Source organism: Mus caroli, unplaced genomic scaffold (genome assembly GCF_978045245.1).
Source record: "Mus caroli unplaced genomic scaffold, Mus_caroli_1 scaffold_8, whole genome shotgun sequence".
Lineage (NCBI taxonomy): Eukaryota > Metazoa > Chordata > Mammalia > Rodentia > Muridae > Mus > Mus caroli.
In genome coordinates, this window is record NW_028227263.1 from 43,998,665 (window position 1) to 44,023,475 (window position 24,811).

A 24,811-nucleotide genomic window follows, 5' to 3' on the forward strand; every position below is an offset into this window, starting at 1 on the left:
GACTTCAAGCAAGAAGACTGGTACATCTTCAGGTGCAGGGACCTTGGTACCACTGCCTCCTTCCTCCACTATCCAACCTTGATCCTCACTACATCTTTTATGCCTTCCAAACCAAACAGCACATCTAAAGTCTCCTCCTCCCAAATATTAAAAACCCATGTTTCTCAGCTCGTCTTTGTATCTTAAAACATCTAGCATTGACTAGCTTTTTTGTTTGTGTTATTTGTATTGAGGCTAGCCTTGAACTCCTGATCTTCTTGCTTCCACCTCCCAAGTGTTGAGGTTACAGGCATTCACCACCATGCCTAGTTTGTTGTTTGTTTGTTTGTCTGTTTGTTTGTTTTTCAATGCAGGGATTTCCTATGTAGTGAAGGCTAACCACAAACATGTGACCCAGCTGTTTCAGCATCCTCAGTACTAGAATTACAAAAGTGTAATTACCACATGTAAGAACTGACATTTTGGCTGCCATAGCTCCAGGTGCTGTCTATACTGAGTACTAGGACACATGTTTCTGAGATGAAATAACTGTCCTGAGTAGCATTCACCAGCTACTGCTAAAAGGTTAGGAGAGAAGAGTCATTTCTCACTCATCTCCATGCATTCAGGTCTTCTGCCAGTTTAAACAATGGAATGAAGTGCGGTACAGTGGAGACAAATGTAATGTCAGCACTTGAGATATCAGGATCAGGAGTTCGAGGTCATCCCAGGCTATGTAAAAGACTGTCTCAAAACCAAACCAAACCACTAGAATGACCTATATGAAATTCAAGTCTAACTTGACCAACTCCTCTTTTTAAAATTCCATGGCTTCTAATAACCTACAAGGCAAAGCCCTAGTTTCATATCCTCATAGCCACACATTGAGGCCTTTGAAAATGTGGCCTATACCCTTGTTTTCAAGTGACATTCCTTCATATGCTCCCTCCTGGCCAGACCAGAGGTCAGGATGCTATCTATATAAGCAAAATGCAGTTTACAGTCTTTTTATTTACATATTTCTTTTTCATTTGAGGTTAGATTGTGTTTTTTTTAATTTTTAATATTTTTATTACATATTTTCCTCAATTACATTTCCAATGCTATCCCAAAAGTCCCCCATAGCACCCCCCACTTCCCTACCCACCCATTCCCATTCTTTTGGCCCTGGCATTCCCCTATATTGGGGCATATAAAGTTTGCAAGTCCAATGGGCCTCTCTTTCCATTGATGGCCGACTAGGTCATCTTTCGATACATATGCAGCTAGAGACAAGAGCTCCGGGGTTCTGGTTAGTACATCATGTTGTTCCAACAATAGGGTTGCAGATCCCTTTAGCTCCTTGGGTACTTTCTCTAGCTTCTCCATTGGGAGCCCTGTGATACATCCAATAGCTGTCTGTGAACATCCACTCCTGTGTTTGCTAGGCCCCGGCATCGTCTCACAAGAGACAGCTATATTTGGGTCCTTTCAGCAAAATCTTGCTAGTGTATGCAATGGTGTCAGCGTTTAGAAGCTGCTTATGGGATGGATCCCTGGATACGGCAGTCTCTAAATGGTCCATCCTTTCATCGCAGCTATGAACTTTGTCTCTGTAACTCCTTCCCTGGGTGTTTTGTTCCCAATTCTAAGAAGGGGCACAGTGTCCACACTTTGGTCTTCATTCTTCTTGAGTTTCGTGCGTTTAGCAAATTGTATCTTATATCTTGGGTATCCTAAGTTTTGGGCTAATATCCACTTATCAGTGAATACATATTGTGTGAGTTCTTTTGTGATTGTGTTACTTCACTCAAGATGATGCCCTCCAGGTCCATCCATTTGGCTAGGAATTTCATAAATTCATTCTTTTTAATAGCTGAGTAGTACTCCATTGTGTAAATGTACCATAATTTCTGTATCCATTCCTCTGTTGAGGGACATCTGGGTTCTTTCCAGCTTCTGGCTATTATAAATAGGGCTGCTATGAACATAGTGGAGCATGTGTCCTTTTTACCGGTTGGGACATCTTCTGGATATATGCCCAGGAGAGGTATTGCAGGATCCTCCGGTAGTACTATGTCCAATTTTCTGAGGAACCGGCAGACTGATTTCCAGAGTGGTTGTACAAGCTTGCAATCCCACCAACAATGGAGGAGTGTTCCTCTTTCTCCACATCCTCGCCAGCATCTGCTGTCACCTGAATTTTTGATCTTAGCCATTCTGACTGGTGTGAGGTGGAATCTCAGGGTTGTTTTGATTTGCATTTCCCTGATGATTAAGGATGTTGAACATTTTTTCAGGTGCTTCTCTGCCATTCGGTATTCCTCAGGTGAGAATTCTTTGTTCAGTTCTGAGCCCCATTTTTTAATGGGGTTATTTGACTTTCTGGAGTCCACCTTCTTGAGTTCTTTATATATATTGGATATTAGTCCCTTATCTGATTTAGGATAGGTGAAGATCCTTTCCCAATCTGTTGGTGGTTTTAGTATGTATCCTAGACTGGTCTCAACTGTATTATATAGCCAAACACAATCTTGAATTTCTGATCCTTCTGATTCCACCTCCAGAGTGCCAGGATTACCAGCATTTACCACCACCATGTCCAGTATATGTGGTTCTGGGGATCAAATCCAGGGCTTTGTGCATGCTTAAGCAAGCTTGCCATTAATGGTTGAGCCACATTCCCAGCCCCAATATGTAAAACTTTACCTGAATACAGCCCCACTAATTGACATATTATCTATAGCTTATTTTATACCATAAAAGTAGAACTGAAATCAGATTAGTGGGTCATAACTTTAATCTCAGAACCCAGGAGGCAGAGGCAGGTAGATCTATGAGTTCAAGACCAGACTGGTCTACTTAGCAAGTTTCAGAACAGCTAGGACTACATAGTGAGACGCTATCTCAAAAAAAAAGAAAACAAACAAACAAAAACCCTGAGTGGTTGCTACAACAACAACAACAAAAAAAACCTAAAAAATTAATCTCTGGTTATTTCCAGAGAAAGTTGCTAACCCCTCTCTAGAAATATCCAGCCATTTCTAGTTCTTAAGCAAAGCGTGCACTTTTATAGCTCCAAGCCTTTCCACAACATGGTCCACAGGAAATGTTTTATGCCTATTAAAACTTTATGCTGCCGGGCGGTGATGGCACTCGCCTTTAATCCCAGCACTTGGGAGGCAGAGGCAGGCGGATTTTTGAGTTCGAGGCCAAGCCTGGTCTACAGAGTGAGTTCCAGGATAGCCAGGGCTATACAGAGAAACCCTGACTCAAAAAACAACAACAACAAAAAAACCCAACCAAACAAAAAAACCCAAAAAACTGTATGCCTGTTACAGTCACTGCCTCTGTGTAGTTTTCCACGCTTCTAGGTAAGTTAATTGAATGCCCTTATTTATTGTTCCCTTAGTTTTCAAGGTACATATTTATGACAGTACTCCTACTTCACTGTAATTATTATTTAATTAGCCCCTTCCTACTTTCCCTAAGCAACTCAAAAATAGAGACTATGTTTATCTCTTTATTCACTTACAGTGCAAACTCCCTAGAATACCTAATTGAATAACTAATTTAGCTCCCTAGACCCATCTCCAAGTAAAGGCCCTGGCATAGAGCAGAGTATCCAGTTATTAGGTAGCTGAAAATTGTCTCTTATTTGAGTTTACCCTACAACACACAGAATTCTGGACACATGTCTCAACTGTTAAGAGGGTTAAACTGGCCGGGCTTGGTGGCATATGCCCTTAATCCCAGCACTTGGAAGGCAGAGGAAGGAGGATTTCTGAGGCCAGCCTGGTCTACAGAGTGAGTTCCAGGACAGCCAGGGCTACACAGAGAAATCCTGTCTCGATAAACAAAACAAAACAAAACAAATCAGGGTTAAACTGGAGAGAATTCAAGTTAGACCTTGCTCCTAAAGCTATTTGCTTCAGTTTAAATTGTGGGTTTATCACTTACTTTCAATGCATCATGTGCATCATCTATAAATAGAGGTAACAATAAAGCCCTCATACATATACCACTTACTTATAAATGAGTCAATTAATGGTAACAACTTAGAATAGTACCTGAAACAAAGTGTGTGCATGGGGAAGAGAGGGAGAGGGTTCTTTTAAGGATAATATAACTAAGTGTATGTACAATCCTGGGAACCAATATTATAATGATGCAGATCACTCAGATCTAAGAGAGTCCTATAGAGCATGTAGAAGAGAGATGTATTCCTCAGTGCCTGCTAACAAAAGCCAATATGCTAGAATATCCAAAATGGAGAAAATTAAGGCAACAGTCCCCTAACTTCAAAGGTTTTTTCTGTTCTGGCCCTAGGATTCTTTGCAATCCCTAACTCCACCTTAAATTGAAATTAGCCTTTTACAAAACCTTCTATGGTCTAAACCCTACCTGACTTTATTGGAGCATCAACTGCTTCTTTCTCATATTCCCGATGGTAATAAATTCCTAATCTCTAAAAGTACCAGCCTTTTCACCCGTCCAATGAGTTGTACATGCTACTCTCTCATCTAAAACACTCCCCTTCTTCTCCTGACCATACATAGGCACCTATTTAGATCCAGGTCACTTATCAGTGATCCTGAACATGGAAATTAGGTCATCTTCCTCCTCTCTCTCCCCTCCTCCCCCTCCTCCTCCTCCTCTCCTGTGACTTACATTGTTCACTTAAAACAATACAGAATCCTCAACTGTTTCCCAGCTCTCTGCCACGAGGAAGCTTCTTCCAGAGCAGCAACATCTTTTCCTTTTCCCTTTATGTCCAGCACCAGCACAAGCGAAAGCAGAGAATGTGTGGCTGATGAAGGGTGGTCTTACGGAGTCATCCTTGATGCTGCACCATAATATTAGATACATGACACTGGTCAGACCCTAAGGCAACATCTAAGGTTGAAGCTTTCCATGCATCAGAACAGAACAGCAAAGACTGGGTTACTCTAACATCTCCAGTCTTGCAAACTATTAGGACCAAAGTATCCAAAAACAGTCAAGGACTGCCAGTTGGTGACCTTTGTTTTATGATAGAAGGACAGAAATAGATCACTAATTAGAAAGAATTTCCTCAGAGAGAAAAGAACATCTTCTTAATTGGGGTCAATGATGCCATATCTACACAGAATGAATACACAGCACTGGACAGAATGCAGCAGGGAGGATGATATCTGCAGTCTATGCCATACCACCATGAACACCCAATCTCCAAGCTAAACTGGGTCAGTCAGGCTAATGCCTAGATGGAAGAAAGGATATTTATAAAAACTGATGGGATAGAGGCACTTATAGCTTGACACCGTGAGAAGCTACATGGATGAAGTCTCCAGTAAAACTGAGGAGATTCTTCAAGAACCCACAGGCCACTCAAGCCAGGAGAGCAGTTAGGCTAATTGCAGGTTCTCACCTCCCTCAGAGGAACAAGTTCATAGCACTGATATAGTCACATTAAAAAATAAAATAAAATAAAGGAGAGCTCTCATACTAGAAACTTAATAGCACACCTGAAAGCTCTAGAACAAAAATAAAAGTCACACCCAAAAGTAGACAGCAAGAAATAGTCAAGCTGAGATCAATAAAGTAGAAACAAACAAAAAATACAAAGCATCAGTGAAACCAAGAATTGGTTCTTTGAGAAAATCAGTAAGGATGACAAATTTTTATCCAAATTAACTAAAAGACAAAGAAGAATATTAAAATTAACTAAAATCAGAAAGGGGGGTTTAACAACAGACATTGAGGAAACTCAGAGAATAATAAGGACATGCTTTAAAAACCTGTACTTTGCCAGGCAGTGGTGGCGCACACCTTTAATCCCTGCACTTGGGAGGCAGAGGCAGGCAGATTTCTGAGTTCAATGCCAGCCTGGTCTACAGGTACTTTACCAAGTTGGAAAATCTAAAAGAAATGGATAATTTCCTGGATACATTCCTCTTCCAAAGTTAAATCAAGACCAGATAAGCAATTAAAGCAGATGTATAACCCCTATGAAATGGGAGCAGTCACTAAAAGTCTCTCAAAAAAAAAAAAAAAAAAAGCCAGGGCCAGATGGTTTTACTACAGAATTCTACTAGATTTTCAAAGAAGAGCTAATACCAATACTCCCCAAATTACTCCACAAAAGAGAAACAGAAGAGGCACTGCCAAATTCATTTTATGAGACCATAGTTACCTTGATATTTAAACCACATGAAGACCCAACAAAGAAAGAGAATTACAGACCAATTTCCCTTATGAACATAGGTATAAAAATTCTCAATGAAATACTTGCAGGGAAATAGTGGGGGCAGTGCCATGGAGAGAGAGTTCCCCGGAACTGCTGTAGCCCACAGTTCTGGGCGATTTTTGGTCTAGTCTAAGGAGGATCCCAGCTCAGCTAGAAGATTCTACTCCCAAAGCCTGGACTTGACTGACAGCATCAGATGTATCCTGTTGGAGCTGGAAAGTCACCTGGGGAAACTGTACCAGAGAAACCCCAGTGTCTACAATCTCAGCATCGATTGTTGAGATGACTGAAGAACAGAAGACCTGTAGTAGCATTGAATGTGTTTCCAGCAACTGCAATGGCTTCTTTCCAAAGCAAACAAGGATTCTTAGCACTGAAGAAGAGGAGAAAATGAAAAGAGACCAAGCTTTGGTGTCTGCTTTTAAACAGCAAAAACTGGAAAAAGAGACTCAGAAAAACTGGGACCTTTTTTATAAAAGAAACAGTACCAATTTTTTCAAGAACAGACACTGGACCACCAGAGAGTTGAGGAGCTGAGATCATGTAGGGAGTATGAAGGTCAGAAATTGACTTTGTTGGAGGCTGGCTGTGGGGTTGGGAACTGTTTATTCCCACTTTTAGAAGAAGATTTGAATCTCTTTGCCTATGCCTGTGATTTTTCTCCAAGGGCAGTTGACTATGTGAAGCAACATCCTTTGTACAATGCAGAGAAATGCAAAGTATTCCAATGTGACCTCACTAGAGATGACCTTCTTGACCACGCCCCACCAGAGTCTGTGGATGCCGTTACATTGATCTTTGTGCTCTCAGCCATGCACCCTGAGAAGCCTTGTCTTACTAAACGTGTACACGGTATTAAAACCAGGCAGAAGTGTCTTGTTCCGTGACTATGGGCTGAATGACCACGCCATGCTTAGATTTAAAGTCAGAAGCAAACTTGGAGAAAAAAATTTTATGTCAGGCAAGATGGAACCAGATTGTATTTTTTTTACTGATGAATTCCTGGCCCAGCTCTTTGTGGATGCAGGTTATGAAGAAGTGGCGAACAAGTATGTGTTTCAAGAGACAGTGAATAAAAAAGAGGGCCTGTGTGTGCCTTCCTTTAGAGCAAGTTCTGGAAGCCTCTGAAGGACCCAGAACCTACCACTGACTTTGCTTCACTTTGAAGAAAAGGATTTTAAACTGCTTTGCATTTTTTTTATATTCTGAATTTTTAAAAATCGCATGTGTTATTTTTGTACTGAAAACAAGTAAAGACTGGGGAGTTGGCTCAGCAGGTAAAGGTGTAGCTCTGCAAGCTTAGCAACCTGGGTGGATCAGCAGTCTGTGTCTAGAAAAAAGGTAGGGGAACAGGAGAGATGGCTCAGGGGTCAAGAGTGTTGGCTGCTCTTGACCTGGGTTTGGTTTCCAGCACCCACATGGCAGCTCACTTGCATTCCAGTCCCAGGGTAGCTGAGTGCCTTCTTCTGGCCTCTGCAAGTGGCGCACAGACATACATGCAGGCAAACACCCAAATTACAAAAGAAAAAATATCCAGGTTTGGCGATTTGAATTTATCCTAATACTCCTACCTCAAGATGAGAAGCAGAGACGGAAGAATCATCTGGAAGCCTCAGGAGCAGCTAAGCCTGGAGTACACAGTGTGGGAGACCTAAGAGAACTGGCTTCAGAGAGGTGGAGAGTGAGAGCCAATGAGAATTGTTTTCTGACCTCACATGGGCACAAATAAGTAAATAAAGTGAATTTGTTTGCACACTGTAGAATAGCAGAATTGTAAGTCCTGAAAGGAAAGTCTTCTGGCTTAGTTGTGTTGTATGACTCCCCTTCTCCACAAAGGGAAGCACGGGAGCTGAGCAAGAGATGCACAAACAGGTCACAGATCAAGCATCTGCTGATGATAAATGTAAGACAATTCTGTGGTGTGCATATAGACCTACCACTTATTAAAGACTAAAGCAAATATGCACACTTGAAAAAAATACTTGCAAATCAAATCCAAGAACACATCAAAAGATCATCCACGTGATTAAGTAAGGTTTATCCCAGAGATGCAGGGATCGTTCAACATACATAAATCAGTAACTGTAATCCATCACATAAACAAACTGAGGAAGAAAAATAGCATGATATTCTCATTACATTTAGAAAATGGTTTTGATAAAATCCAATACCCTTTCATGATAAAAGTCCAGGAGATATTAAGGAAACATTAGGACATACCTAAACCTAATTAATGCAGTTTACAGCAAGTTCATAGCCAACATCAAATTAAATGGAGGGAAACTCCAAACAATTACACTAATATCAGGAACAATACACACCCTTCATTCTTATTCAGTATAGTACTTGAAGTCTTAGCTAGAGTACTAAGATAGCTGAAGGAGATCAAGGGCATACAAACTGGAAAGGAAGCAGTATCTTTATTTGCAGATGATAGCACCTAAAAATTCCACCAAAAACTCCTATAGCTGATAAACTCTTTTAGCAAAAAAGCTGAATACAAAAAATTAACTCACATAATTCAGTAGCCTCCTATATACAAGTGACAAACAAACAGAAAGAAATCAGGAGGGCTGGAGAGTTGGTTCAGTGGTTAAGAGCACTGACTGTTTTCCCAGAAGTCCTGAGTTCAATTCCCAGCAAGCACATGGTGGCTCACAAACATCTGTAATGGGATCTGATGCCCTCTTCTGGTGTGTCTGAAGGCAGCTACAGTGTACTCATAATTAATTAATTAAAGAAATCAGAAAATGGCCTCAATATAAAACATTTTGGAGAAACTCTAACCAAGAAAGTGAAATATTTGTATATAAAAAAACCATTAAGACACTGAAGAAAGAAACTGAAGAAAATATTACAAGATGGGAAGATCTCCCATGCTCATGGATTAATAGAATTAATATAGTAAAAATGGCCATCCTACCAAAAGTAATCTTCAGATTCAAGGCAATATCTATCAGTATTCCAGGACAATTCCTCACAGATCTTGATAGGACAATCTTCAGCTTCATATGGAAACAGGAAACACCAAGGAGAGCTAAAACAATCCTGGAAGTATCATGACACCCAATTTCAAGTTGGACTACAGAGCTATAGCAATAAAAACCACTTGGTACTAACACAAAAAGTGACACAGTTTTTTCCAAACTGACCAACAGAATGGAATTGAAGACCCAGACATAAATGCACACACTGATAGACACCTGATTTTGATAAAGCCAGAAATGCACACTAGGAAAAACATTCCATCTTCATCTAACTGGACATCGACATGTAGAATGCAAATAGATTCATATTTATCATCTTGCACAAAACTTAACGCCATATCAATCAAAGACCTCAACATAAAACCAGATACACTGAACTTGATAGAAGAGAAAGTGGGGAAGAGCCTTGAACTCCTGGCCCAGGAGAAGACTTTCTGGGCAGAACATTGTTAGCTTTGGCACTGAGATCCACAATTAATAAGTGGAACTTTCTAATACTGAGAAGCTTCACTGTCATTCAGACAAAGTGGCAGCCAACATGACGGAAAAAGATTTTTACCAATTACACATCCAAAATATATAAAGAACTAAAGAAACTAGATATCAAGAAAACAAAGAACCCAATTAAAATACGGGGGGGAAACTCAACTGGCTGATAAACACTTGAAAAATTCAACCTCCTTAGATATCAAGGAAACACTAATCAAAATTACATTGAGATTTCATCTTACATCTATCAGAACAGTTGAGATTAACAAAACAAGTGGTAGCTCATGCTAGGAAGGATGTGAAGGGGAATCCTCATTCACTGCTCATGGATAAATTATACAGGATGAACTGTTCAGCTACAGTGGAAATAAGTGTGGTGGGTCCTTAGGAAGATAGGAACCAATCTACCTCAAGACCCATCTATACCACTCCTGGGCATATACCCAAAGGATGATTCATTCTATCACAGAGACACTTGTTCAAGCATGTTCTTGTGGCTCTACTGATAATGCCAGAAATTAGAAACAACTTACACATCCCTCAACAGAAAAATATATTTTTAAAATATGGTGCATTTACACAGTGGAGTATTACTCAAACATAAAAATGAAATTATAAAATTAGAAAGTAAAAAATGGAACTAGAAAAAAATCATTCTGAGTGAGGTCTCCCAGACTCAGAAAGACAAATATGGTATGTACTTACTTATACATTGATATTAGCTGTTAAGTCAATGATAACCAAACTACAATCCATAGAACCACAGAGACTAGGTACAGAATAAGGGATTAGGGGAGAACAGAGAACTCTCATTAGGAAAGAGAAATGGAATAAGTAGTTATAGATGGATGGATGGATGGATGGATGGATGGATGGATGGATGGATGGATATGCTGGAGCAGGAGGATCAAGTATGGAGGGGGAGGAGAGAGGACAAAGGAAGGTATATGGGAGAGACAGCTAAAATTAAGGGCTGTTTGAAGGGTAGTATAGAAACCTAATACAGCAAAGCTTCCTAAAGTATACACATATATGAAGGTGATCTAAATAAAATCACTAAATAATGGGAGGGACAGAGTTCCAACTGGACATCTCTTATCACAAAACGAAACTTCCTGCACGGGGACTGGATTACATCTAATTGAGTTTTTGGCCAAAGTGGTCCCAAGGAAATCCCCAAATCCAGTCTGTTGCAAAGACTATCTATGAATGTGGTCACCAGGTAGGCCTGTCATCTGCTGCTCAGCCCTCATACTGACAGGATGCAGCAGCACGACAGATACTGGACAGATATGGACAACTCCCAGTTCCATAACTAATAAGGTAACAGTCGATGGAGACCTGAAGCTACTGATGTCCAACTGCCAAGTACTCAACTCCTAAAGGGAGAGTATTATTTAAGGACAGTTCTAGAACCTTAGCTCAAAGGCATTGCTTGGAGGTAAATCAGGCTTCAAATCCCTCTAAGTTCAAGACTAAAGATGCCATGTAGACAGTATTAGTTATAGTAAAAGGCATCTGGAGAGATAATTATGGTTTCACTGAAGTAGTCCCCTCTTATCTACAGAGAACACATTCCATTTCCATCCCACCACTACATGCGCACACACTATGTTAAATGGTGGACAGTACCAAACTCTATGGAGTATGGATTTTTCTCATACAAATATACCAATGATATGTTAACTCCATATTAGGATGATGATATTGTGAACATAACTTTTGCAATTTGAGATATAACAACAAAATTCATTTTACATTTCATAGATAGGTTGATTTTTACTGCTTAACAACTTCAGCATACCTTTTTTTTCTTTTCTCATTAACTGAAACTTTCACCATTTCTCTTAAAACACTTTATTGTTTTTCTTTGGAATGTCCAATTTGCCAGCATTGTTCCTTGTTCCATTTCTATTAAGTAAACAAGGGTTGCTTGAACACAGCATTGCAATACCACTTGATAAACCTGACAATTCAGTGACTAACAGGTGGCTATCATATATAGCAAGGATACTCTAAACAAAGAGATGATTCACACCCAGGGTTGGTCAAAGCATTTGATTTCAATATTCTACACAGAATAGTTCATAATTTAAAATTTACAGGGGTCGGGGCATGGCTAAGTGGTAGGATACCTTCCTTCATGTACAAGGTCCTGAGTTCAATCCCCAACACCAACATATACATAGTAAAAGTTTATGAATTGCTTTTTATGGAATTTTTCATTTGATATTTTTATGTCACAGCTGAACTCAAATAGATGAAACTTGGGAAAATAAAGTCTATTTGAACATGGCAAATTATAGACCAGATAGTTTGCTAGAGAGAACTGGACAAAAAAGAACTGGAAAGAACTCCCCAGTGTAAGTGCAAATCTCAAGAAACAATCCCTTCAAAGGAGATTTAATATGACACGGTCATGTTAAGTAATTTATGCCCCAAGATACTGCTGAAAATAAGAGAGTAATAATATTACAACTGATGGAGCTTCAAAACTGTATGGAGCAGGAAAAGAGATGTCAAATACAGCTCTGCCAGAACCATTATCACTGCAAAATGACTGTGTACATGTGTAAGACTGTACTTTCTATGGAGTGAAATCAAAGAGAATGTCAAGGAAGACTATTAAAACAATCTAGCTGGTCATTAAACACGTAAGAACAAGCAAATAATAAGTCCCACAGAAGTCGGTACCTGAAGTACCTGAAGTTGCTACCTTATGTCCTTTCAAAAAGACCTGCAAGATGTACGAGTAGAAAAGCAGAACCGCGCAACAGAACTCCCTTTAAGAGTGACTACACGTCAAGTTTAATAGAAATAATACCAGAACAACCATTATAAATATGTTAAAATACTAGAGGAAATCATGTATGCTGATCACCTTCCCATTACTATGACAATTTCTTGAGAAAACCTAAGGGGAAAAGATTTATTTTGGCTCCTGGTTTCAGAGGTTTTGATCTATGGTCAACTGGATCCATTGCTTTTATGCCTTGGGTAAGGTAGAAACTGCGTGGCAGAAGGGAATGAGGAAGGAAAGCTACTCTCCATGTGGTGGTCAGGAAATAGAGCAAGAGAAGGCAGGTCTTAGGAATAAGGTATAACCTTCAAAGGCAGGCCTTTAGTGAATGCCTTCCTCTAACTGAACCTCTCCTTTCCATTTAGCTAATAATTGAAGTTAAGCCTATTGATGAAGTAAGCTCCCCTTATGATCTAACTCCTTCTCAGTAATACCACTTCCTAAAAATTAAGCCTTCTATACATGAGCCTTTTGGAATAATACTTTAGTAGATATAATTTCAAGGTTCAAGTAAAGGAACACATGAGACAATGTTGTATCAAGTAAAGGCATATACCTATAACCCCACTCCTTGGGAGGTAGAAGTGGTAGAATCAGAAGTTGTCCTTGTTCACATAGCAAATCTGAGGTGCATGTCTATGTGGACCTACATATGGAAGGCCTATGGCTATTGAGCACTGAAAGGAAATGAACAGAAACTAGGCAACACACTACTGCACTGTGTGCATGACTCTTATTTACAAAGGATCCTTTATATCCATGTGGTTTTGGTTTGTTTTTTGAGCCTCCTACCACTCATTGAAGAAATCTACTACTGATGTCCCTGAGTGGTGAATGAGCTTCTATAGACATCTCCCTACTCATGTCTCCCAAATGGGCTATGTTTTTGGCTTACTACCTTCAAGACTCATCAAATTTCCCTTTTCTCAAATGCTCTTTTACCTGGTAAGCTCCAGCTCATCTTTAAAAATTAAGTTCCAGTTTTATCTCCTCTCCAGAGCCTGCTCCTAACATACCTCAGTCAAAATAGAGCTAGCTCTATTGAGTGTTCATCATTTTGAGGACAAAATTCTAAGTTCTTCAGTATTGTGTGGTCTGCCTAAGGCCTGCCTTTCTGACCTCATCTCCCACTTTATCTACCTATTCAACGTTCAAATTAAGAGACTACTGACTCACTACTTGTCAATGACATCACACTTGGTCCTCTACCTGGTATATATATTTCTCAGCCATCTCCCCAGGATAACTGCTCCTCCTCCCTCCAGGTTTATCTGAAGCACCATCTCTTTTGAGTGGTCTTCCTTTGTCATTCTCAGATGGTTAATTTCCTTCTCTATTCCCAAAACATGTTGCATTCACCTGCTGGTATAAATAAAATTTTATTACATTTATTTACACAGTGTGTACCACAACATGCTTGTGGAGGTCAAAAAAATAACTTGTGGAAGTTTGTTCTCTCTTTCTACCATGTGGGTGCCAGGGACCAAACTCAGGTCATCAGGCTTGGCAAAATGCCTTTACTGCTGACCCATCTCACCGGCCTCTATGTCTTATCACAAAACCTGGCCTGGAGCTCACTATGTAGCTGAAAGTAGCCTTGAACTCCTGATACTGCAGTTTCAACCTTGTGAATGCTGGAATCGCGGGACTGTGCCACCGTGCCCACCAATAACATAAAATCTTCCCAGGAAGAAGACAAGTCTGCTTCACGGGCTCTCACAGGCCCTGCAGTCAGCACGAAATACTGGAGCAAAAACTAAATATCTGGAGAAGGAAAAGAAGAGGTTGAGGGGGGAAAGAGAAAACAAAACAAAAACAAACACAGAGGGTCATTAATCCTCAAATGAAGCAGAAGTATCGGAAGTCAATACTTCCTAATATTCTTGATTCACACTGAACATGACATACACATAGACAGAGACATGTGGGTAAATATACATGTTGCTTACATTATCAGCAACTTTGAGGCTTCCATTTTACCTCCAGGCTGCACATACTGTAGGCCTAACCCTTTGCCCCTAACCTTTTTTATTTTGACTCAGTTTCCTTAACTCAGAATTTGTTCTTCTTTTTGTTACAGACACTGATGTATCTAAATGCAGAAAGACATATACCATACAAGCACAAAATGATACACATACAGATAAAAAACATAAGGGTGCTAATACACATAGTCAACAGCAGGACTGTCATCAAGGAGAGACAAAGCAAACGCCACAACAGAGAAAGGAGGAGGGAAAACAACAGCCTGTTTGTTTAGTGAGAAAGAATTTCCCTGTCTGTCAAAGCAAGCCACCTTCTGGTCCTCCTGGAAGCATGACGGAGGCCATCTGGGGGAGCTGCTGCCTCAGCCTGTATCTGGCAAGTCACGGAGACAGATTGCAGAGTACGCCTACTCTCTGAAATGTGTAGCTCCATGTGTCTGCCAACTGGGACCCTTGCTTGAGTGCCAGATGAGAATGTATCTTCCTCTCTACAGCACATACTAGGTCGTCACAACAGATTCTTCTTGAAACTCCTACAGCTCTCTGAATATCAGCACTCTGTCCCTTAACCTCTACTCCTGTCAGCAGGAGGCAGAATCAAAGAATCACCACAGGTTCAAGGCCAGTTTGGCATAAAGATTATTTATTTATTTATTTATTTATTTATTTATTTATTTATTGTATATGAGTACACTATAGCTGTACAGATAGATGGTTATGAGCCTTCATGTGGTTGTTGGGAATTGAATTTTAGAACTTCTGCTCTCTCATAGCACTCACCCTGGTCGGCCCTGCTCCAGTCAACTCCCCTTGCTCAGTCCCTGCTCGCTCTGGCCCAAAGATTTATTTATATTATATTATAAATAAGTGCACTGTAGTGCACTGTAGCTGTCTACAGACACACCAGAAGAGGGCATCAGATCTCATTATGGGTGGGTGTGAGCCACCATGTGGTTGCTGGGATTTGAACTCAGGGCCTTTGAAAGAGCAGCCAGTACTCTTACCCACTGAGCCATTTCGCCAGCCCCAGTTTTGTCTACTTAGTTCCAGACCAGCCAGGGCTACATTTAGTCTCAAAACAAAAAAATACCTAGTGTTTCTGCTATAGACCATTTTTATCTTAACTAACCCTTGCCAAAGACAAAGTGTATCTAAACTAATCTTCATCTCAATTTCATAAATGAGGAAAGTGAAGTTCTAAAAGACTTGACTGTAGAAATATTGGACTCAGGCCAGACTCTAAATGTCATATTCAGACTTGATTTTTGCTTTGTTTTGTTGTTTTGAGAAAGGGTCTCAATGTGTATCCCTGCTGGCCTGGAACATGATATGTAAACTATGCTGGCCTCATAGAATTTCCCCAAGCCTTTGCCTCCAAATTACTGGTATAAAAGGTGTTAACTATTATCTTAGGGTTTTTATTGCTTTGATAAAACACCATGATCAAAGCAACTGGGGGAGGAAAGGGTTCACTTTCAGCTACAGTTTCTCATCATTCTATCACTGGGCTACAGAGCAAGACCCTGTCTCAAAAAACAAAAACCACATTGGGACTGGAGAAATGACTCAGTGGTTAAGAGCATTTGCTGCTCTGACAAAGGACTGAGCTCTGTTCTAAGCAACCACATTGGAAGCTCACAATGATTGACATTGCCAGTTCCAGTGGACCCAGTGACAATTTCTGGCACCAGGAACACAGACAGTACACATATATACATGTGAGCAAAACAGTCTTACACATAAATTAAAAATAATTGACTTTTAGAAACCCATACATGCAAATGGATGGACCTGGAGGGCATCATCCTGAGTGAGATAACCCAATCACAAAGGAACCCACACAATATGTACTCACTGAGAAGTGGATATTAGCCCAGAAACTTAGAACACCCAAGATACAAGATACAATTTGCAAAACACATGAAACTCAAGAAGAATGAAGACCAAAAAAGTGTGGACACTTTGCCCCTTCTTAGAATTGGGAACAAAACACCCATGGAAGGAGTTACAGAGACAAAGTTTGGAGCTGAGACGAAAGGATGGACCATCTAAAGACCGCCACACCCAGGGATCCATCCCATAATCAGCCTCCAAACCCTGACACCATTGCATACTCCAGCAAGATTTTGCTGAAAGGATTCTGATATAGCTGTCTCTTGAGAGGCTATGCCAGTGCCTGGTAAACATAGAAGTGGATGCTCACAGTCAGCTATTGGATGGAACACAGGGCCCCAATGGAGAAGCTAGAGAAAGTACCCAAGGAGCTAAAGGGGTCTGCAACCCTATAGGTGGAACAACAGTATGAACTAATCAGTACCCTCGGAGCTCGTTTCTCTAGCTGCATATGTAGCAGAAGATGGCCTAGTCAGCCATCATTGGGAAGAGAGGCCCCTTGGTCTTGCAAACTTTATATGCCTCAGTACAGGGGAATGCCAGGGCCAAGAAGTGGGAGTGAGTGGGTAGGGGAGTGGGGGGAGGAGGGTATGGGGGACTTTTGGGATAGCATTTGAAATGTAAATGAAGAAAATACCTAATTTAAAAAATGATTAAAAAAAAGAAGAAGAAAGAAACCCATGCATGGTTCCTACCTCCTAATGGAAATTACAGTGTCCTGTGAGACAAATGAGGATGACCCCAAATAATCACAACACACACACAGTATATGCCAAATGAGAGAGGAATGTTACTTCCCGAAGTAGGGGAGATTTCTTAGGAAAAAAAAAAAACAAAACATTTCCTTCAAACCAGCAGTATTCAAGAAAGTAATAATTACTCCTCAGGTAAACTACCATTCATAACTGCCAATATTTTGGGTTGTCAAATGGAACAGAGGAAGCTTTGCTCCTGGCCTATGTTGTTGAGCTAGGATGCAACTCACTATCCTAACATGCACAGGTAGCTCCCCATAACAAGGAATCATCTGCCCTAAAATACCAATTACAGTGAGGCTCAGAAACCTAATTTAGGCCTTGGTATGAGGAAACTTTATAGGCAGAGGAAGAGCAGGATCACAGTTCGTTTATAAGAAGAACACAATGGTGGCTTATGAAGAGCATGCGTGGGATATCGGTAGCATAGAGTAAGGGAACCAATACAGCAGAACGTGAACCATCAGATGATCCACAGCCAGACTGTGAGCTATGAGACTTGAAATAAAGGTATGCTACTCACAGTTTAATCATTTTTAAATGCAGTTAGTAACTTCCAACTCACAGAAAAAATGAGGAATGAATGAAGCCACATACATGATAGGCTAGCAAGTGTTTTGGCATGCAGTAGTGATACTCCCAGGCTAATACACTCCCCTTACCAGATGAAGAGATGTATCTTAGTAATTCCAGTATTCAAAAAAACAGGTCTGGCTTTTCCTTCCCAGAAACCCTGCCCTCAGTGCAATCACTTGGAAAGCCTCACCATGTAGCCTGTTATCTGTCACCTCAGTATCCTGTGAAATGAGCTAGCAGCCTCACCTTGCATGCACCTCCCTGACTTTCTCATCCTTACTCATCTCCCTTCTCTCACAACACTCAATACCCCAGAACCCACTCAATACCACTCAGTTTAGCACTTCATTAGAAATTGTCTTGCATTGTGATAAAAACTGCATGGTACTGGTACAGCGACAGACAGGTAGATCAATGAAATAGAATTGAAGACCCAGAAATGAATCCACACAACTATGGTCACTTGATCTTTGACAAGGGAGCTAAAACCATCCAGTGGGAAAAAAAGACAGCATTTTCAACAAATGGTGCTGGCACAACTGGCAGTTATCATGTAGAAGAATGCGAATTGATCCATTCTTATCTCCTTGTACAAAGCTCAAGTCTAAGTGGATCAGGGAACTCCACATAAAACCAGAGACACTGAAAGTTATAGAGGAGAAAGTGGGGAAAAGCCTCAAAGATACAGAACAGCAATGGCTTGTACTGTAAGATCAAGAATTGACAAATGGGACCTCATGAAATTGCAAAGCTTCTGTAAGGCAAAAGACACTTGTCAATAAGACAAAAAGGCCACCAACAGATTGGGAAAAGATCTTTACCAATCCTAAGTCTGATAGGGGACTAATATCCAATATATACAAAGAGCTCAAGAAGCTGGACTCCAGAAATTCAAATAACCCCATTAAAAATGGGGTACAGAGCTAAAGAAAGAATTTTCAACTGAGGAATACAAAAGGGCTGAGAAGCACCTTTTAAAATGTTCAACATCCTTAATCATCAGGGAAATGCAAATCAAAACAACCTCGAGATTCCACCTCACTCCAGTCAGAATGGCTAAAATAAAAAAATTCAGGAGACAGCAGAGGATGTGGAGAAAGAGGAACACTCCTCCATTGCTGGTGGGATTGCAAGCTTGTACAACCACTCTGGAAATCAGTCTGGCAGTTCTTCAGAAAATTGGACATAGTTCTACAGGAAGATCCAGCAATACCTCTCCTGGGAATATACCCAGAAGATGTTCCAACTGGTAATAAGGACACATGCTCCACTATGTTCATAGCAGCCTTATTTATAATAGCCAGAAGCTGGAAAGAACCCAGATGTCCCTCATCAGAGGAATGGATACAGAAAATGTGGTACATTTACACAATGGAGTTCTACTCAGCTATTAAAAAGAATGAATTTATGAAATGCCTAGGCAAATGGATGGACCTGGAGGGTATCATCCTGAGAGAGGTAACCCAGTCACAAAAGAAGTCACTTGATATGCACTCACTGATAAGTGGATATTAGCCCAGAAACCTAGAATACCCAAGATACAATTTGCAAAACACAAGAAAATTAAGAAGAATGAAGACCAAAGTGTGGATACTTCATTCCTCCTTAGAATAGGGAACAAAACACCCATGGAAGGAGTTACAGAGACAAAGTTTGGAGCTGAGATGAAAGGATGGACCATCCAGAGACTACCCCACTCGGGGTCCCATAATCAGCCACTAAACCCAGACACTATTGCATATGCCAACAAGATTTTGCTGAAAGGACCCTGATACAGCTGTCTCGTATGAGGCTATACCAGTGCCTGGCAAATACAGAAGTGGATGCTCACAGTCATCTATATGATGGAACACAGGTCCCCCAATGGAAGAGCTAGAGAAAGTACCCAAGGAACTGAAGGGGTCGGCAACCCTATAGGTGGAACAACAATATGAACTAACCAGTACCCCCAAGCTCATGTCTCTAGCTGCATATGTAGCAGAAGATAGCCTAGTCGGCCATCACTGGGAAGAGAGGCCCCTTGGTTTTGCAAACTTTATATGCTCCAGTACAGGGGAATGCCAGGGCCAAGAAGTGGGAGTGGGTGGGTAAGGGAACAGACGGGGGTGGGGGGGGTATAGGGAACTTTTGGGATAGCATTTGAAATGTAAATAAAGAAAATATCTAATAAAAAATTTTTAAAAATTGTCTTGCAGCAGGTGACTTTAATTACATGACTTTAATGCTAGCACATGGGAGGCAGAAGCAGATAGACCTCTGTGAGTTCAAGGCAAGCCTCGTCTACAAAGTGAGTTTCAGGACAGCCAGGTCTACACAATGAGACATATTATAAGGAGTGCCTGCTGCCATAAGGAGCAGGTGGGCAAAAGACACCCAGAGCCAGAGGCCAGCTGTCCACCTGCAATGGGTGCCACTACATATGCAAGTTGCAGTGGACAGATAGGAGAGAAAGAGAAGCAGAGTGGGTTGAGCACAATGAAGAGAGGCAGAACTGGAAACTCAAGGTTGGAGAGGAATAGCCTGATGTAAATAGCCTTCCCTGCTACCTGAGACCATGGTCAAGGTCTCATCCCAGGCTGCAGCTGAGGGCCATATCTGAGTCCTTGGCATGAAGCAGTGGGGTGCCTGTGTTGATGTTCATGGGTTATATTTCCACCAAAGGACATGTACATGTCCCTGGTCTGGGCTGCCACCTAGGAACATGTTAATTTCCAAGACCTGTGCAGAGCTGGCCCCAACCCTTGCTGGCTGCAGCACTTGGGAGAGTGGACCCTACACCACACCTGGGTAACACAGTAGAACTGGCCCTGATGGGGGGTGGGGAAATGATGAGCTGGCCCCAAGGGCATGAGCCAGGGAGAGTTGGCCCCAACACTCATCTATCATGAGGTGGCATGGACAGGGAGAGATGATCTCCTGCCACCTTCCTCCTCATCGCCTGTGACAGGCGGGAGAGCTGGCCCTGAGGTCATGGGGTTATGAGGTCATGACAGCAAGAGAGCTGGCCCAACCCCTTGTTGGCTGGGGCATTGGGTGAGCTAGCTGGGCCAGTGCTGGAGAGCTCACCTTGATGGTGTGAGTGCAGGGAAGTTGGCAGGCTGACCAACTCAGTTCCACCCAGGCCCAGATCCAGGGCTTTGAGTTGGCCTACCCCAACATCTTCCCCATCTATGAACTGCTGGAGCATGTGAAGGAGCCAGTCTTGCAGATCCAAAGCTGCAGGATCTCCATGACACAGGCAACACCAGATACCCAAGAGGTGTTCCAGTTAGAATCCATTACTGATAGTGTAACAAAAGTCAGAGTTCTCAAATCAGACCAAGGACTCACTGCAATGAGTATCCGCAAGTAAAGATGTGTGGACAAAGGGGTATACTATGGACACAATGTGATATACCACAGTTTCCACGAAGAGGTGTTTTTGTTGTTGTTGTTGTTAGTTGATTTTATTTTTTGTTTTCATTTAGGGAGGAGGTTGCAAGGGCGGAGGGCTGATATGAATGGATGGGGAGATGAGTGGAATTGGGATATATGATGTGAAATTCACACAAAAAAAAGGGAAAGTCTTTTTTTTTTTTTAAGGAAGAAAGGGAGGAGGGAAGGTGTGGCACGTGTGGTGGTTTGAATGAAAATGTTCCCAATAGGCTCATAGAGAGTGGCACTATTAGGAGGTGTGGCCTTGTTGGAGGAAGTGTGTCACTGAGGGTGGGCTGTGAGTTTTCAGATGCTCAAGCCTGGCCCAGTGTCACTCTCTCTTTCTGCTGATCCAGATGTAGAACTCAAGCTACCTCTCCAGGACGATGTCTGTCTGCATGCCATCATGCTTCCTTCTACAATGATAATGCACCAACCCTCTGAGCTATAAGCGAGTCCCAATTCAATGTTTTCCTATATAAGAGTTGCCATGGTCATGGTGCCTCTTCACAGCAATAAAACCCTGACTAAGACAGAAGGAAGGAAGGAAGGAAGGAAGGAAGGAAGGAAGGAAGGAAGGAAGGAAGGAAGGAAGGGAGAAAAATTGTCTTGCTTTCTCACTAATCATTTTGATTTTGTGGTTTTGTAACTCCCCCCACCCTAAACCCCTTCTCTCTCAAAAAAAAAAAAAAAAGCTCAAGGACAATATCATTAGAGTTTGAGAGAAAATAGAGTAGTCAAGATCTAAATCTCAGGAAGAAAGACTATGGAAAAGAACAAAAGAAAGCCATACCTTTTGAGTTAGGCCAGCATGCTCAGCAATGACTATCAGCAAGCAGCCACAGGAGTAATGTTAGAAAAACAATGAGAAAGCCCAAAGTGCTACAGAAAGCATGCTCAGGTTTTGGTTGGTGTCCTAGTTAGAGTTTCCATTGCTGTGATGAAACACCATGAGCAAGAGCAAGTTTGGGGGTGGGGGGGTAAGAGAGTTTATTTGGCTTACTCTTCCACATCATAGTCCCATCATTAAAAAATTTCAAGATGGGGACTCAAACAGGGCAGGATCCTGGAAGTAGGATCTAATGCAGAAGTCACGGAGGGGTGCTGCTTACTGGCTTGCTTCTTACAGTTTGCTCAACCTGCTTTCTCATAGAACTGAGGACAACCAACCCAGGGGTAACACCACTTACAATGGTGATGGGACTGCCCCCCTTCAACACAAATTAAGAAAATGCTGTACAGCTGGATATTATAGAGGTATTTTCCTAATTGAGGTTTCTTCTCTCAGATGACACTACACAACACAGCCAGTGTCTGAAAGAAAGAGATGATGAGGAGGAGGAAGAGGAAGAGGAGGAGGAAGAAGAGAAAGAGGAAGAAGAGGAGGAGGAAGAGGAAGAAGAGGAGGAGGAGGAAGTGGTGGTGGGGGTGGTATTAGTTGTTAAACTTTTCCACATCTGAAGCCAAAATTAGACCTGACTTTGCCCCTTTAAAAACTTTGAAAATTACAGCCTCTTTCTTCATTAGCAATTGGTAGGTAGCTTATGAAATTTATGCAAGTATTTAATGACTAATGCATAGAAAGCACCTTGTATAATACCAGGAACACAGAAGAGACTCAATTATTATCATCATCAGAAAGAATAGATTCAAATAGGCCTGTTTTCAAAACTTGTCTTTGCTATTTACTGGCTATGTGATCTTCAGGAAAAAAACAAAAACAAAACTTTCACTTTGAAGGAATTTCCCCAACTACTTAAAGAGAACAACTATTTTCAAGATTATTATCAGAATTTAATGTATACAAAGCCACAAGCACGATATCTGGCACACAATAGGTGCTAGATCTTTGTTTTTTCTCCCTTTCCTAATATGATGTTACAGTTACAGTTAGTGAGAGCTAGCCTGTATAGCAAGAATTCCAAATTACGTTCTGGGGGTTTCAGTTAGTGATAAAGCAACTGCCTGGAACAGCCAGGCATGGATTGACCTAATAATCCCCAGCACCAAAACACACAAAAGAACAATAGAAAAATCACCACCATCAACAAAACGGACTTCAAATTAGCCATCTCATACCATGACAACACACCTCAGCAGTGTGGCTAACTTGAGCCTGGCACACTGCAGGAAGTTATCCATCTTTGCTTGAGTGGTTGGCTTATTCCAAATGAGAGCTAATATGACACAGACAAAGGGATGGGAGGAACACTTGCTGAGAAGAGAAAGGGCCAGGAAGTAGTCTGAAATGTCTATGACACAAATAAGAGCAGAGCGAGACCAAAGTGGTAGGACATGTGTCTAGAGAATCTAACAGCGGCTGATCTGTTAGGCCAGATCTGAAGGGATGGAATGTTAGGAAGAGACCACACAGGAGACACAGAACTACAATCTAGCTTTGGAGATTACTGGCAGTGGATACAAGAGGCGTTAGGAAGGAAGAGACTAGTGGCAAGGCAAGCTTGTGTACAGTTACCTGGCTATAAGAAAATGAGACACAACACCTGAAGAGGAATATCAATTATTAGTAACCATGGTCATAATTTTTACATATAACTCTGCTACTAACTGAACCCCCTCTTCTCTTCCTACATACTACTTCCCAACACGTCTCAATTCCTGCCAACCCTTTGGATTATCGAAAATGCTCTTGCTGATAGTTCTCTTCAGGGTTTAGTTCCACAGTCCAAGTACTTGGTAGCAGCTATCAATACTCAAAGCCTGCCCTAAGAATCAAGCCCAGTACTCTTAACTAGTGACCCATCTCTCAAGTCCCAAGAGGTCCGTTTCTACTCTGCCAAGTCCAAGTATGTCTCTAGCAGTGCTATAATGTATCTTTGTGTTTAAGTTCCTCCAACCTTATGGATTTATACAGAAAAAATTAGATCTCATTCAGATCCTTTATTGAAGCCAGACCTTTAAACAAAACATATAGGCTTCTAGAGAAGTAGTAGCCCCTATAAGTTCATGCCCTTGCTCTGTAATGCCTACTTCCTTGTTATTAACCACTCTGGCAAAAACAGTTTCGTACGTGTATGAAATAAATTCTGATTACTGAAAACCATTATTCTAATCTCCCTTGCACCTCCCTGCCCTAAGTTCCTTTCCTACGTTCTAGTTTTTTATTTTCTTTGGGTGTTGTTGTTGTTTAAGACCCACTAAGTTTATCCAAGATCATCTGCGTGACCATAGGTTTGGAACTATCCATTTGTGCCTGGTGGACTCCTCAGTGAGTCCATCCCCAAGAATCCACCAGTGGCTATGAACCATGAGTTCATAGGGCTCATGAGGCCTTCTTTGATTCTGTGTGTGTGCATGATGGGAGTGAGGTGCCACACTGTAAATACACACAGCTTGTGTTTGGAGGTCAAAGTACAACTTTATCAAGCCAGTCTCTTCCACCATTATGTGGGTTCCAGGAGTAGAATTAGGTTGCCAGGCTTCCACAGCCTTTACGAGTGCCTTTACCTATGGAGTCATCTCTCAGGCAGTCATAGCTTCAGTGGGGTCATGACTACAGTGGCATGGTCTGCCCAGAACACAGCATTTTGTAGCCCTTCTTCTGATCTCCTGGCTCTTACATCTCCCCCTTGACCACTTCCACAACAATCCTCAGGCCTTAGAGGAAGTGGAGTAAATGTCCTGTTTAGCCCTATGAACTCCTGGTTCATAGGACTGACTGAGCACTCAGCCATCACCTCGGCTCAGTACCTGAGCATCCATGC

The 24,811-nt window shown here is 41.5% G+C and overlaps 1 protein-coding gene and 1 pseudogene across 4 annotated transcripts in view; one reads left to right on the forward strand and one right to left on the reverse strand.

The window, feature by feature from the left end:
* The window catches only part of Stim1 (stromal interaction molecule 1), a 167,324-nt gene that overhangs the window by 50,741 nt on the left and 91,772 nt on the right, over window positions 1–24,811 (reverse strand). The window lies entirely within an intron of this gene.
* LOC110297330 (tRNA N(3)-cytidine methyltransferase METTL6 pseudogene) lies at window positions 6,510–7,353 on the forward strand (annotated as a pseudogene).